Genomic DNA, 14,841 nt, shown 5'->3' on the forward strand with positions numbered 1-14,841 from the left:
CGTACATATACATTTTTAATTATTTTTTAAAACAAATGGAAATAACAAAAAAATACAGTATATTGAAATTAAATTATATACAGAAAGTGAACAATGCATACGCAAATGTTTATCACTAACTAAACTAAGAGTGTAAAGACTGAGAACATTTTTCAGAACTCAAGACTAAACTTGCTGACGTTCATTGCCATATAGAGCTCATAATGGGACTTTTCAAATGGGGGCCAGTGGGAACATGCATCCCACCGCAGTCTACACATTCAGTGCAGCTGAGCCGACGCTGTGATACGTCCAAAAACAGCGTTCACATAACTGAATGTAGATGCCAACGTTATTGTTCTGACAAGTTGTTTCGATCACATGAGGTCAACTTAGATATTACTTTTATTCAAATTTATTCAAATGTTAAATGTCCCATATAACACAATAATGCTTAAGCCCAACCCAAAGAAGCGTGTACAGGCACGACACAAAGTACGAGAAGGGGTGGGCTGACAACTCAAACACCCCCACACCCTCTGAAACAATGTTTCCAGATATTTAAAATGACATGAACATATATAAATGGGAATAAAGGGCACAGTCATCTCTCAAGTGTCATGTGTGCTGTTTATCTTTGTGACTTATTTAGTTGTTTATGTTTTGCAGTACAAAACAACTGTTGTCTTTTTGCAAATAAAGGACAAGCTTGTTCTTGTTTTTAAGCCTTTAAATGTTAGCCTATATACCATTGGTGAGACAGATAGGTTCACACACAAGTTTAGGAATTCTTAAGAGTCAAAGGCCGTGACCCCAACACGAGACCTTTAAGACCTAACACAAAAGGCATTTAACACATGGCCCGAGTGGAAAAGTTAACAACTTTTCGCACGCATAACAACCGTGCTGCAAAACACTTGAGGGAAGATTCAGTCCAGTCCTAATACCTTCAAACATCAGTAATTATGTGAGGTTAGACATAAGAAACTACACAACTAAACTGCCCTGAACGGGACGAAATCATTCAAAAAAAAAAAATGTATTCATATTACAAGCAAACATCATTGTAATTGCGTTGGAACGGCCAGGAACGGCGTGAATATTTTGGGGCATTGTAATCATTATACGATTCTTATAAAAAGATTGTAGCTTAATGCCCTCCAGCTACACACCAAGCTATTACTGTAATGTTTATTTGGTTAAACCTATGATCTTCAATGTGGTTTACTTTGTAAAACCACAACCCTCCGTAACCTTTAGTACAACACAGGAGGTAAAATACCTTTTGCTTGATGGTGATGTTGAAAAAGCTTAATGATGATAAGAATCAGGCCTTAACTTGATCAGATTGAACATAATGAAAGAGCATAAACAATATGAATCAACTGTCAACAATTTACCTCAAGAAATACACCGGAAAATACCAAAAGAATAAAACAAGTCATTTAATGCCCAGTAAGGAAGATACCAGTTTAGTAATAATAAAATCTCTGCCAATTTTGCTGATGTCCTCTACTGTTTATTTAGTTATTATTGACCGATTTAAGTAACATTATTGCACCAATGACAGTTTAAAGGTCACGTTCTTTCTGATCCCATTTTTTAAATCCTAGTTAGTGTGTAATGTTGCTATAATAGCATAAATAATACCTGTAAAAATGATAAAGCTTAAAGTTCACTGCAAGGCGATATATTTTCTTTAAAGGCACTCTATGCATTTTCCGTTTTTGTCAAACAGCGACCCCTAGAGTCGCTGGGGAATACTTGCAACTGTCTTAATTTCCCACCCCCACTCTGTACACCTCCGAAGATAATGACCAGGTAATGTTTCACAATTTCATACAAATATTAGGCTACTGCATAGTCTACTAAACTACAGATGATGGTAATTGGATAATAAGAAGTTTATTCCATGTGTAGAGTGCATATAATAATAAAGTACCTCGTTTGCTGGCTTATAACGTTTTTACATGATTGCAGCTAAATCACAAGTAAACAGTCTATAGTCTTTGTCTACTGTATCATTTCATTTGTTTTCTTTTATTGTAATGTAAACATTACAAAATGCCATGACAAAGTTAATTGTGTACGTTGCATTATTTCATAACATTGGCCGTTAATGTCACTGCATGATTATTGCTATTTATCATAATAGTTTGCAAATCGTCGCTGCCTGATGAAACTCACGTATGTCCAAAACGGTAACTTTTCAGAAAGTGAAGAAAACACTGTATATCAAAAGCAGTTGAAAGTAGCGTTGTCATACTTGGTACGGCATATTTACATGTAACCATATTCTTGCCAGTGTCATGATATAATCCACATTTGACCAAAATTGAGTTTAAATGGACATGCGTGCATATTTTACAGTAACTTTGATCGATACGCGTTCTTCCGATCATTAATTAGAATGGCCAAAGTCGCGTTTCGTATTGACAGATGAATACGCTCCGTTTATTAAATAACATACGTCTTGGTTAAATACGCTTACTTTATTTAATATTAATTATATTAAATGTCTCTTGCAAACCATTAAGGGACAATGAATCAATACACTGACATGGTAATGCTACACAACAGGGGCGTCAGTTTGTGTTGAAAAGTGGTGGGGACAAAAGATCTTATAAAAACATTACTGCAGGACGGGAAAAATATTGAATAACGGCGCATCAAAAATGGGCATAGCGTAGGCCAGTCAACAACAAGAAAATACTCAGCATAAATTTATAAACCCTCAACAATGTCGAATGCACACATCACACATGTAACAGTCCCTGCAACACCAGCACAACCGAACAATGCCAAAGCACCATACCGTAGAAAACAGCAGCGCGTTTAATAAATGATTACAATGAATTTCATTACATATGTACAAGAAAACACACCACAAGCATACAACACAACATATGTGACACTAGACCACAAAACCAGTCTTAAGCATCGCTTGATTTTTCAGAACATTTTAACCAAATGCTTTCAAAAAGTGGTGGGGACTTCCCCAGCGTAAACAACACCAATGCTAGACAGATACTTTGTTTGCACAGTCCTACCGTAATTAAGTAACTCCTAGATGTTAGTCTGGCGTCCGGGGGAAACGTTAACCTCGAAGGAAAGTCATTGTCATGTTTATTCGGCTATATCCAGTGCTGAGGTTCGATGAAACTTTACGAGACCGGCGAGATGCTTCACAGGCGGAAGATATGCGGCGTGATTGACAGCTTTGACACCAAACGGGTACGTGAAAATCAGATGACATGATTTCACAAGTTTTCATTGGCTTTTTAGGTATGTGGCGCATACTGTATATGGAAATGAACCTGGACATTCAATCTGTCGAAAAATCTCAAAATCGGCAAAATGAACATACGTGAGTTTCATCGGACAGCGATGAAATTGTGCATGTATACACTATTTACAACCTTTAGGCTTTTTTATGTCCTGATAATTATGTGAGATATTGACAACTGTTGTTATGATAATCGCATGACATACTACAAGCAAGCGCAACAACATACAACATAGACTACAAACAAGTTTACAAGAGATTTACTTACTAGTCCATCAACAAGATCGCCAGATCAGCATCCCATCCAGTGCTGTCTTTTAGATCAGGGGTCCCCAACCTTTTTTTCACCACGGACCGGTTTCAGCTTTAAAAAAATTTCGCGGACCGGGGGTGTGAGATTGGGGGGGGGGGGGGTCGCTGAGTTGCTGTTCAAACGTGCTGAAAATCCTCCTTTTCGAAATGTACGTTTTACACGGAAGTAAAGACAACAACCATGCATTAGGAAAATTAATAATTGCTTTATTTAGGCTATAGTGTAGACGTATAAAACCATATTTTGGCAGATTGTTTTTTACTTTCATTGTTTTTACTAGTTTGCCTGCCCATTTAGTCTTAATAATTAATGGAACCTAAACGAACTTGGCTTGCTGTTCTCGAAGGCAGCTCGAATCTTGGTCGGGCTCGAGACCTAATTCCAAGTAACGGAAGAGAAGAAAAATGCAGTGAAGGAGGAGAGATGCCAGAAGAATTGCGGCTGGGCGCAGAGACGGAGACTCACGTTTACCATATGATTTTAATGATGATTGACAAGTTTAGGTTCTTTTCAAACCTACGTTAAAAGTGTAGCCGTTAAAATATTATTAGCCTAAAAGTTTATTTTGTGCTACGATCTATGGATAATTCTGAAGTTGTTTTAAAGAAGAATAAAATAATTACTTTTCAGTCATTTGCGCTGTCACACAGTTGAACGTCTCCGCATATGTACATCATTGCGACGTACATTTGCAAATGATTCATAAAGTCATACCTCCGCAATTCTTTGATCGATTGTGTTTTAGAAGTACTGTATGCTCAAACTCTAATGACAGCAATGTGATCGCTGATGCGCTGGTAGAGAGAGAGAGAGAGAGAGAGAGAGGCGGAGAAAAAGAGAGAGAGCGCGGCTCTGTACAAAAGTGGAAATGATTGATGTTATTTGAAGTCGGCTCTTAAAGTACAAAATACCAAATTAAGCTATTACGTGGCTATTATACAAATTTTTTTCGGGACGTTCTTGCGACCCGGTGGCAACTTGTCCACGACCCAGTACTGGGTCGCGACCCGGTGGTTGGGGACCTCTGTTTTAGATCACGCCAACGAGTAAAAACCTGATGAGTGGGACTCTTGTCCGGTTCCAAATGCGATCAGATTCTTTTTTCCTTTTCTTACTTTTTTCTGAACCCGCTTTCTTAACTTTTCCATCGTTGAGCATCACGTCTCAAATTCGCGCGTACAGTTGTTGTTTATAGGCTTGTTCGATTTCATGCGGCGCTGCAAGAACCAACAGTATCGCAAGAATGATCCGAGAAATCATACGAAGTGTAATTTCGTCTAGCTCTCGCGGCACTTTGACGTCATCCATCTGTCAGTTCTAGCGGCGCCGCACTAAGTCGAACAAGCCTAACGTGTGTGACGTCGTTGTCGTGAAGCAAGTCGTGATTCTCGCGAGATTTGTCAGGGGTGCTCATCTCAAGCTTGCATTGCTGGTTTTGCTAGCGGCGTCCTCCCCGAGCTTCAACAGGAGGATGATTCGCCCTACTAAGACTTTGTTTACCACCGAAATAACTTTGAAGCTGTTATATTAAGGTAAAATAACTGCATAGTGTGTGTTTAACAGAATTCGCCTTTCAAAGCCTACAGCGAACGGCCGGTTTGGAATACAGCCCTCTACTTCCTGCTTTAATGATGTCACTAGAACAGTTTTTTGACTAAACTCCGCCCACAGAATATGTCAGTCGCTAGCTAAGCTAACGGCAAGCTAAGCTGCTATCGAATCACAACACACTAAACAAACTACACAATCAGAACTCGATAAGTATTTCTGAAGGAGGGACTTCATAGAACAAGGAAGACTTCAGCCCGTTTTGAGGACAGTGAAAACAACGCTATCCAGATAAAGTAATTGTGTAAAAAATACCGCATTTTTTACACATGAAACATGATGTTATATTGCACACTGTAAACACAATCAAAGCTTCAAAAACACAGAAAGAATGGGACCTTTAACTTACACTCCATCAGTTTGTGCCTCCATTATTAGTTCCTTTGAAAACCCAGTTAAAGTATTTTTTTGTGATTTACTGTTTTCATCCCATTTAATGTAAATAACAGTCTGAGAAAAATAACCTTGAAATACCTTAAAATAACCTTAAAATTAACCGTAAAACCAATGAGAAATGTCAAATCAAACTTTGATGTTCCTAATCTTAAAATAAGATTATAAAACTTTAGCCTAGTTTTCACAGACAGGGTGATAAAACATGCAATGCTTTCTTTGATAAGAAACTTATCACTTAAACTTAACCAAACACAGGAATTAAGGACTTAATCGCATAAACATCATTTGTTATCAACATCATTTATAATGCGTTAATGCTGCAGGATGCATGGTTACATAATTACATATTTACCTGCCAAGAACTGAACTCAATAAATATATCATACATCTTTCTCCACATGTTATTTCTCTCTTTCATTGTTTTATTTTTCCCTGAATATCAAACGCCAAATGCTTTACGGTGGCTAAAATATGACCTAAATCAAAACAGATTGTCTGAGAACTTGATATGCTAAATGGTCGTGCTCTGTTTTTGGTCTGCATTTTTTGTTGTTTTGGTTGTATAGTAGCTTTGCAAACTATATTCTCACCGACACTCAATATGTCTCACTTAGGCCGATATCAAAGATATCCTCATGAGTAAATATTAAGAAAGCAAAGCACTTTAAAGAAGAACAGCTGCTCTGCTTCATCTAGCCAATCGCTGTCCTTTCAGATAGGAGACTGGGAGCAAGAGCTGTCATGAGGGATGTTGCACATATCTATCACATGCTTAGGAATACAAACATTGGCAGTAGTTAGTTTAGATACAGATACTGTAAGCCATTTTTAAACAAATTATTGGATTCACACATTTTGACTGAACCACCCAGTTCACAAGTTCAAGAAATATTACTGGAGGGAAAGACTATTAGAGAAGAGTGACATCAATTTCGATCTGTTCCTCCCAGAGACAGCTGATTTACTGCATAAGTTGCAGTTTATCTTTTTTTGGAGTTTTACAGCATACCTGTCATCCCTAATGTTTCCTGGGATTCTCTGTATTGTACCATTTTATCCCACTATAATCATTTTCCAGTATTTCTTCCACATTTTTAATCTTTATATAAAAATGTGCACTGCATTTTATGTAACTTTGCTTGTTGGAAAACACTGCTGTTTGTGCTTTACTGTGTTGGGATTGGGAATTTTTCCTTATCCCAGTGTTGACAGGCCTATGCTTTACAGACATGCTCATAATAAACTTTCTGTGAAAAAAATAGCGTTCCACTGCAAAAAGCACACAGCACGCATGACATGAGGGTGAACTGTACAGTATTTCTAAAATGCACCTGCACTTCATTAGGTTTATACCATTCGAATCATTAAATGACACTGTAGTTTCCAATCATTTAGGGGTGTTATGAATTGACTTTTTATGGCATGATGCTTTGCTTAATTCTGTATATAAAGTTCTAGTTTTCCATTTTGGTCCTGAAGGGTCCAAAGCTCTCTGAATCTCAACACATAATAGGGCAAAGTGGGGAAAATTTTCACAAATAGTCACATTGCAATCATCATTTCAATATGTTGCAGATTTACAGACTTATGGAATTCTGAAGCATTTCTGAAAAATATCCACTCAATATTTTATGTATTGTTTTCTCAATGTTTTTTCCTATTTTCTTACCGTTGTCGCTTTGGGTTGGGGTTACATTTACATTTAGGGGCGGTTTCCCAGACAGGGATTAGACTAGTCCTAGACTTAAACACGTTTAAGAGCTCTCCAAACTGAAAACAACTTGCACTTACATATCTTAAAATACATCAGGGCTGTTTGTTTTACCTCAAAATGCACACAGGTAATGTTTTTAGTAAGGCATGTTTGTTAAAACTAGTTATATTTTTTAATTAATCTAAGGCCTAGTCCTGGATTAAGCTAATCCTGGTCCGGGAAACCACCCCTTAGTCATTTAGTTATTTAGTCATTTAGCAGACGCTGTTGTCCAAAGCGACTTACAAATGAGGTAAACAATAGAAGCAATTATAGCAATGCATAAGTGCACTGGAAATACTCTCATATAGTCCAACAAAGTATACATAGCCAAGGGTTGGCTAGTATTTTTTTTAAGAATGTACAGATAAAGAAAAAGGAAAAATAAAGAAAGATAGTAAGTCCTATATTAGAAGCGAGGTAATGGCGGAAGAGATGTGTTTTTAGCCAATTCTTAAAGACAGCAACAGAGTCAGCAGATTGTGTTGCGACCCGCAGATCATTCCACAGGTGTGGAGCAGCTCCTGCTGATCATCAATGACCACTCCCAGGTTTTTGGCTGCCCTGGAAGGCGTGATGGTCGAGGAACCTAGCTAAATGGAAAGGTTGTGCTGAATCTTTGGTTCAGATAATACGACAAGCAGTTCTGTCTTCGCAAGGTTAAGCTGGATATGGTGATCCTTCATCCAGAGTGAGATGTCCCTCAGGCATGCTGAAGAAGATGCGGGTAGAGACCGTGGGATCATCAGAGTGGAACGACAAGTGGAGTTGAGTGTCATTCACATAGCAGTGGTAAAAAAAGCCATGTTTCCGAATGACAAAACCCAGGGATGTCATGTATATCAAAAAGAGCAGTGGTCCAAGCACAGAGCCTTGGGGCACCCCGTTATCGAGACGTTGGGGTTCGGAAATGTCACCTCTCCAGGATACCCAAAATGACCTACCTGAGAGGTACGACTTAAATCATAGAAGCGGTGTCTCAGAGACACCCATAGCCATGAGGGTCGACAGGAGGATGTGGTGATTGACCGTGTTAAAAGCGGCAGATAGATCCAGTAAGATCAGCACAGAAGATTTGGAGGGTTAGAATCACTTTCTGTTACATTTTTAGACATCCTAACCCAAACCCCAACTCTAACCCCAACTTCAGGTGAGAAAAGTTTTAAAAGCGGAAGAAAAACATGTAGAAACCAATACATAAAAGTACATCCTATCCCAAATTCCAGTTCTAACCCCAACCTTAAGCGACAATGATTAAAAAATAGGAAAAAAAATTGTATACATTTTTGCTGAATGACACAAAATAGACATTCGTCCTCAAGGTGCGAAAAAGAGGAATTTTGTGTCATAGACACAAAGAAATAAATAACATTTTTCATGACTATAACACAAACTTCTGTGAGATCATGTTGGTTTTAGTTCTTGAAAAATATTAAAATGAAACATTGTCTGAAACATAAATAAGCTTTACATTAAAAAATTACCATAAAATGTCAAATCACTAGGTTTTTGTGTGATAGGTTTTCATTGGATGATGAAAGTAAAGTTTTTGTCAATGTGTTAAAACTGAACAACTGTGATGATTAATGCAGGCATTTTTTGAAACACATGAGAAAAATTAAATGCATGACTGCACACAACAACAAAAACATACCATATTCTAGTTTTTAATATATTAAAACCACAGAAAAATATTTATGTTTTGTATAAGACTTAAAATCTTTTAAATTACAGTTGATGCCTAACCGTGATTTATGAAGAGTATTTGAATTGGCATGACTGAAAGACAAAATGTCTGGGTTATTTTTGACTCACGTTGGGTAAAAATTGGACAGAACACACTGCTGGGTTAAAATTGATCCAATGCTGGGTTGTTTTAACCCAACTGCTGGGTTATTATAACCCATGGATGCATACTGTAACAACAACCCAACTTTGGGTCACTTGTAACCCAGCATGTGTTTTGTCTAATATTTTCCCAACATGGGTCAAAAATAACCCAGACAGTTTAAAGTGCAACTTTAAGGTTACATTTTTTTGTGAGATAAATATATAACCTTGTATAAAAGTACCATATGAAAATTAAATGCGAAAGCAAAAAACATTTACAAAACTCTAAGCGCATAAATTTAGTAAAAAAGCTGAAATTTTCTAAGACCGCTCTCAAAATCCCTGTTTTTTTCAACAACGCGTCATATTACGAAGTCAGAGGCGCTCGTCTGACAGGCTTTACATTGGCAGTGCTGCGGTTGTATTCAGCAAAAGCAGTCGCAAATTGATGTGATTCTCCGTAGTTTCAATTTAGCATCGTCATGGTTAATAATTGTGTTAGTGGAGGTTTTTCAAACTCCAGCCTGTCAGGACAATGAGTCCACAGGTTTCTTTTGAAGAATAAAGACCGCGCTATCTTCCGTGTCTGGGTGTGTTTAACGCAGCACGAGGAAAGAGGCAAGAGACGCGACTTCAGTTCAGCATGTGCTTCAGAAAAACGCGGTGGTGTAACTTATAGCGTTCACGTTAGATCGGAGGATTATCATCCCGGCAATATGATGGAGTTAAACATTGGATGCCGAAGCAAGAACCACGTGAGGCCTGTGTTTTTGCCGCCGCGAGAAAACATGAATCGATCACGGTCCGTCTGAGATGCAGCTTGAAGATAACGTGAACTATGCACAGTAAGTCTTGTTTTTTAAACATTTGCTAGCTACTACCAAATCATTTAACATAATGATTTCATTCAAGTTTCTTATAAATATGGAAATCAACTAACTGATAAGCTTAGATTGCAAATAGTATAACCATCGAGTTACATCTTATTTACTTTGTTTGCATAGCTAATTCGTAATTCGTTTTTTGTCATGTGGTGTGTTCATGTATGTACCTAAGAAGAAGTGACATGCTGTTATACAATTATATAAAGGTGAATCTGTTTTAATTCTAGTTGTCCAGCTACAGATGAAGATGCTTAGTATGATGAATCATCCTCTGTTGTCATGGACGAACCTGGCGATGTGTTATGGAGGAGGAAAAAACAAAAAGACTCATCTGATGAGAAACCACTGCAAGAATATCATCCTGTTCACACAAGTAAGACTTATTCATGTCTGTCAAAGTCAAAAGTAATGTTTTTCTTTTTATTCAGGGCTGTTGGCAAGTTCATTGTTTGCTAAAGCCAGCTGATGTCTGTTGTACCATAACCTGTATTTTTTGTTTTATATGCTATGGTATAGTAATTTTCTGCTTTTTATATACATCTCTTAGGTCTGTGCAGCATGCATGTATCAGCATTTTTGGTGACCAGTGACTTCTCTTCTGAGGGACGTGAATTCCAAATGTGTGTTTGTTGTGACGTGTGTGAACCATGTGCATCATGCCTCTTGTCACAATACGTGCCTGCTGCACACGCATTGAAAAGGTTTATGATAAAAGAAGCACTCATGTTCACAAAATACTCGCAAGACACTAACTTGACACTAAACTGTAATTACACAGGAGATTAAGTGAGTATCAGGCAAACGTGAGCATATCATTTATCATAAACCCTTTACATGCGTGTGCAGCAGATTTTGACATCACGTGTGATGCACATAAGTTTACATGACGTGCTGAACACATATTTTGAAATGACGAGCCACACACATGACAAGCTCAATGCATGTGACCAGCTTCGCAACGTGCGCCCTCGAAAAAGAAGTCACCGGCCGACACTGACCCAGATCATCAAGATGTTAAAGCTGTTTGGGCTTCAGAGCATCTTGTCAGCACCTTCTTCCACCATGTACACAATTTCTACCATCGTGAAGGCGTGGCAGAATGAAAGATTTGCAGTAAGCGGTTGTTTTTTGTTAAAAGATTGTAAATGTTTGAACAATAGCATTGTATATCGCTTTCAAAAAATAATATAAAGCTGACTCATCACCAAAACCATCAAAACCACTTTGACTATACATTTTTTATCAGAACTGTATTACTTTGGTGTACACTGTTAACAGGGACAAATAAATTTAATCTATTTGTATATTCTGTTCTGGAATACTCCAGGTCACCACAGGCTCTACGAGAATGCAGCGCTGTCCTGTCTTCCACTACACCTGCTCCCCTCTCCAGATCCATCCAGAGGATCAACAAGGCTGAAGCTGTTGGGATCTATTAATCACATCATTCACAATTTAACACACTTCAACACATTATTATAATACCCTGCACATATGATGGGAAAGATACTGAAAAATTGTTAAATGTTTTTAAATGGGTCAGATTGTATATCTTTTTTTCGGTGCTACATAAATAAAACTAAATCGAATTACAAATGCAGATTTACTTGGTATATATCTGATCTAAACTTCATAAACCAGTTTTTATACGGTAAGACAATTGTGATTATTGTTTATTGATTGTCACAAAATGGGGGTATTCAAACCATTTATAACGTCCTCCTTCCTCTGGAACCTGTTCTTGAATGGCTGACACATGCAGGTAAGGGCGCCTGCACAGAGTTCCTTAGACGCCCAGCGGATAACTTGCCTATGCTGTATTTAGTGGTATTGTCTGGAGATGGGAAAACTATTAATATTGTTAATTTGAATATTGACTAGTGCCAGCAAAAATTGTGACTTAGTCATGACCTGGCTATAGGCAACTTGTAATTAAAACAAATTCATTAAGATTGTTTAAAAAGAAATTTATTAAGATTGTTTTAACATTCAAATCTTTAGTTTACTGTTCATTTATACATGGATATTAAATAAATTAGTAATAAATAATCTCTGCCATAAACATACTCATTTCTACTGGACTGGCCTGTAGCACATATGGGTTCAGACAGCTCACCTCTCCTGCGGTGATGAGCAACATCTGTATCACCTAACGTAAGTGTGGATGGATATTAACATAACTTATAAGCATTAAAAAGACATAAAGTATCAATACTATCTTTGCTATTGCATGATATATGATAATAATCTGTACAATCTTGTGATCTGAGCACAGTATTACATCTCGCCAGATCACTGATCTCACCCACAAATCTGTCCTTTTCTCCTCACATAACACTTCAATTTGTCTCCTCTGACCGTTCTGTTTAATCCTGACCAGTCCCTGCACTCTTGGCTGCATAGCAAACTCATAATTGTATGGCTGTAGTTCGCCATACGAGTATGAATAAACATTTACTCGTTCCTCAGCGTCCGAAGAACTGTCATTGCGATCCAGCGTGCGCCTCTCGTGATGTCACTTCCGGTTTGGCGGTTTTTAGAGGCGGGTCTAAAATTTTCGTACAAAAATGACCCCAGAAGCCTAATTAGTGCATTTAGAAAAATATATATTTTTTAATCTATTTCCTACAGTATTTTTCTGTACTTTGAGTGAATGGGTGGTTTAACTTTCAAGTTGCTCTTTAAGAGTGAAAATAACACAGGAAATGCGATCATGGTAAAGGTAATGTATTTTCCAGCATTTTGTTGCAAACCCATTAAATTGCCCATAAAAGTATCATCCCAAGAGCTTAACTGCATCAGAAAAAACCCTGATTTACAGGCTATATGGAGAAGTCTTTTTATTATGTTTATAGCTGGATTTGGCAGAAATGTAATAGGCCTTTACTGTACGTAAGTATAATAATGAAGAACATTTCCCTCCATGAACTGGGGTTTAGTGACCACTCCTCCACATTAAACTTGCATGGAAACATTCAAAGACAAACTGCAGACAGTTACAAACAGCAGTGAATGATGGATATTTGAAAATATTGTTTTATGCCTTTACTTAAGCTTGCACTATAAAATCACGCTGTCCTGCTACAATAACAGCTCGTACTAAGCCAGGCTTTGCAGATATTTCAGATATATCAGGATATCTCAACGGATTCGTCCGGCTGTCATGAACGCCTGGTGTGAAATTTCTAAATCCACTATGGAGTTCAGGGTGTCGGATTGTGATGTAAGTGTCTGTAAAATTGGAGAAAAATACCACACACATGGTTTGCATAAAAAACACATGTCCTGTGTTCACTTTCAAATATTTTCCCCACATACTGTATGACCACGTGTCAATAATGGTCACTGGTGTAACTGTATTATTTTACCTCTATTTCTGAAAGGATTTTGCATGGACAGAGATCCTTTGTAAGATAATACATACACTGTAAAAAAACTTTGCTGCCTTAAAATTTTTTGTTGAATCAACTCGGATTTACAAGTCATATTAACTTACTATTATTTATCTTGACTAGAGATGAGTTGTGACTTTTTTCAACTATATTTTATAAGTTGTGACAACTCATCTGTGTTGACACGACTTGTAAATCTGAGTTGATTCAACAAAAAATTCCAAGGCAGCAAAGTATTTTTTACAGTGTATGTATTATGTATAAAAAAACCATTACTCCTTTGGTAGATGTTGTAATAAAGTTTTGTACAATTTTAAAAATGTACAATTTTCACTAAAAACAACCGTGCAAAAAATTATATCCTATCAACATATATTCTTATGTTACTTTAACTTATCAAATTAAGATAAACCATTGGTTGAATTGATTTCACAAAATTAAATTAAACTGCAGTTTTGTTACGATTTTATGATCATGTATCACAGTATACATTAAAATATTGCTTCTATATAATAGGAGAAATCCTATAAAGCACTGTGCTTCTGTAAGGCATTGCGTTAACAGCACAAAGTTCATGGATTTGAACCCAAGGAACACACATGCTGATAAAAATTTAATGCACTGTAAGTCATGTTGGATAAAATAAAGGTTAAATACAGTAAATAAAGATTCAGATGGGGTTAACTTTCAAATTGCCATATACAGTTCTGGAATAAGTTTGCTGACTGCAGTTACATAAGTCTGTAATCTGGAGGACGTCCAATTGCCACCAGACAGATTTCTTTAAGATATAAAATATAAGCACTGGTTTTAAATATTGTCAGCTATTACTAAATGATTACAAGTCAAAATTAAAGATAAATAGTCTGGACTGTACTTTGTCCCATGTTGGTAGACTAGGCAGTATTGCCTCCAGATGGGAAATGGTGTTTATGAACTCACATCAAAACCATATGACGTATCATAGTGTTGAATTTTTGGAAGAAATTGGTTTATTAGTTCCTGATGGATATCTGACATTATATTACATAAGTACTGTATAATTAATATCAGTTTAAAGAAATTAGTTTCTGGTTTCACTTTAACACCGTCATGTATTAATTACTAGCCATATATTATGTTTGTTTGTTTATTTATTTGCTTGCTATAAATTCTTTTTATAGAGATTAATGCAATGCAGACTGGCAGATCACAAGTTGAAAACGTTTTCTTTTGGGCTTTAACAAAAGCAACATGTTTCAAACTGACTATGGAGTCCATATATTTTCCATCAAACCGGAGCCAAACGAAGATAAACTTTTACAGTGTCTATCCTACCCATGGATGGTTTAATATGCCATTTTCGTTGAATTATAGATTTTTTGTATTATTTAACTGTAAGCTTCAAAAGAACAAGTGTC

General features: G+C 36.9%; 2 long non-coding RNA genes across 3 annotated transcripts; one reads left to right on the plus strand and one right to left on the minus strand.

Annotated features, from left to right (window-relative positions):
- Positions 1 to 9,343: 9,343 nt before the first annotated feature.
- On the plus strand, positions 9,344 to 11,956 carry LOC129431499 (uncharacterized). The gene is made up of 4 exons (XR_012367632.1): positions 9,344 to 10,010; positions 10,277 to 10,422; positions 10,597 to 11,162; positions 11,377 to 11,956. It is a non-coding gene; the product is annotated as an uncharacterized lncRNA (long non-coding RNA).
- LOC141361512 (uncharacterized) lies at positions 11,158 to 12,737 on the minus strand. 2 transcript variants are annotated; one of them, XR_012367634.1, is made up of 3 exons: positions 12,117 to 12,737; positions 11,756 to 11,883; positions 11,158 to 11,481 (listed from the first exon to the last, which is right to left on the minus strand). It is a non-coding gene; the product is annotated as an uncharacterized lncRNA (long non-coding RNA). The 2 variants fall into 2 exon arrangements; XR_012367633.1 differs by having other exon boundaries at positions 11,756 to 11,898.
- Between the last annotated feature and the right edge of the window lie 2,104 nt (positions 12,738 to 14,841).

The sequence above is a fragment of the Misgurnus anguillicaudatus genome, chromosome 24 (assembly GCF_027580225.2).
Source record: "Misgurnus anguillicaudatus chromosome 24, ASM2758022v2, whole genome shotgun sequence".
NCBI classification, from domain to species: domain Eukaryota; kingdom Metazoa; phylum Chordata; class Actinopteri; order Cypriniformes; family Cobitidae; genus Misgurnus; species Misgurnus anguillicaudatus.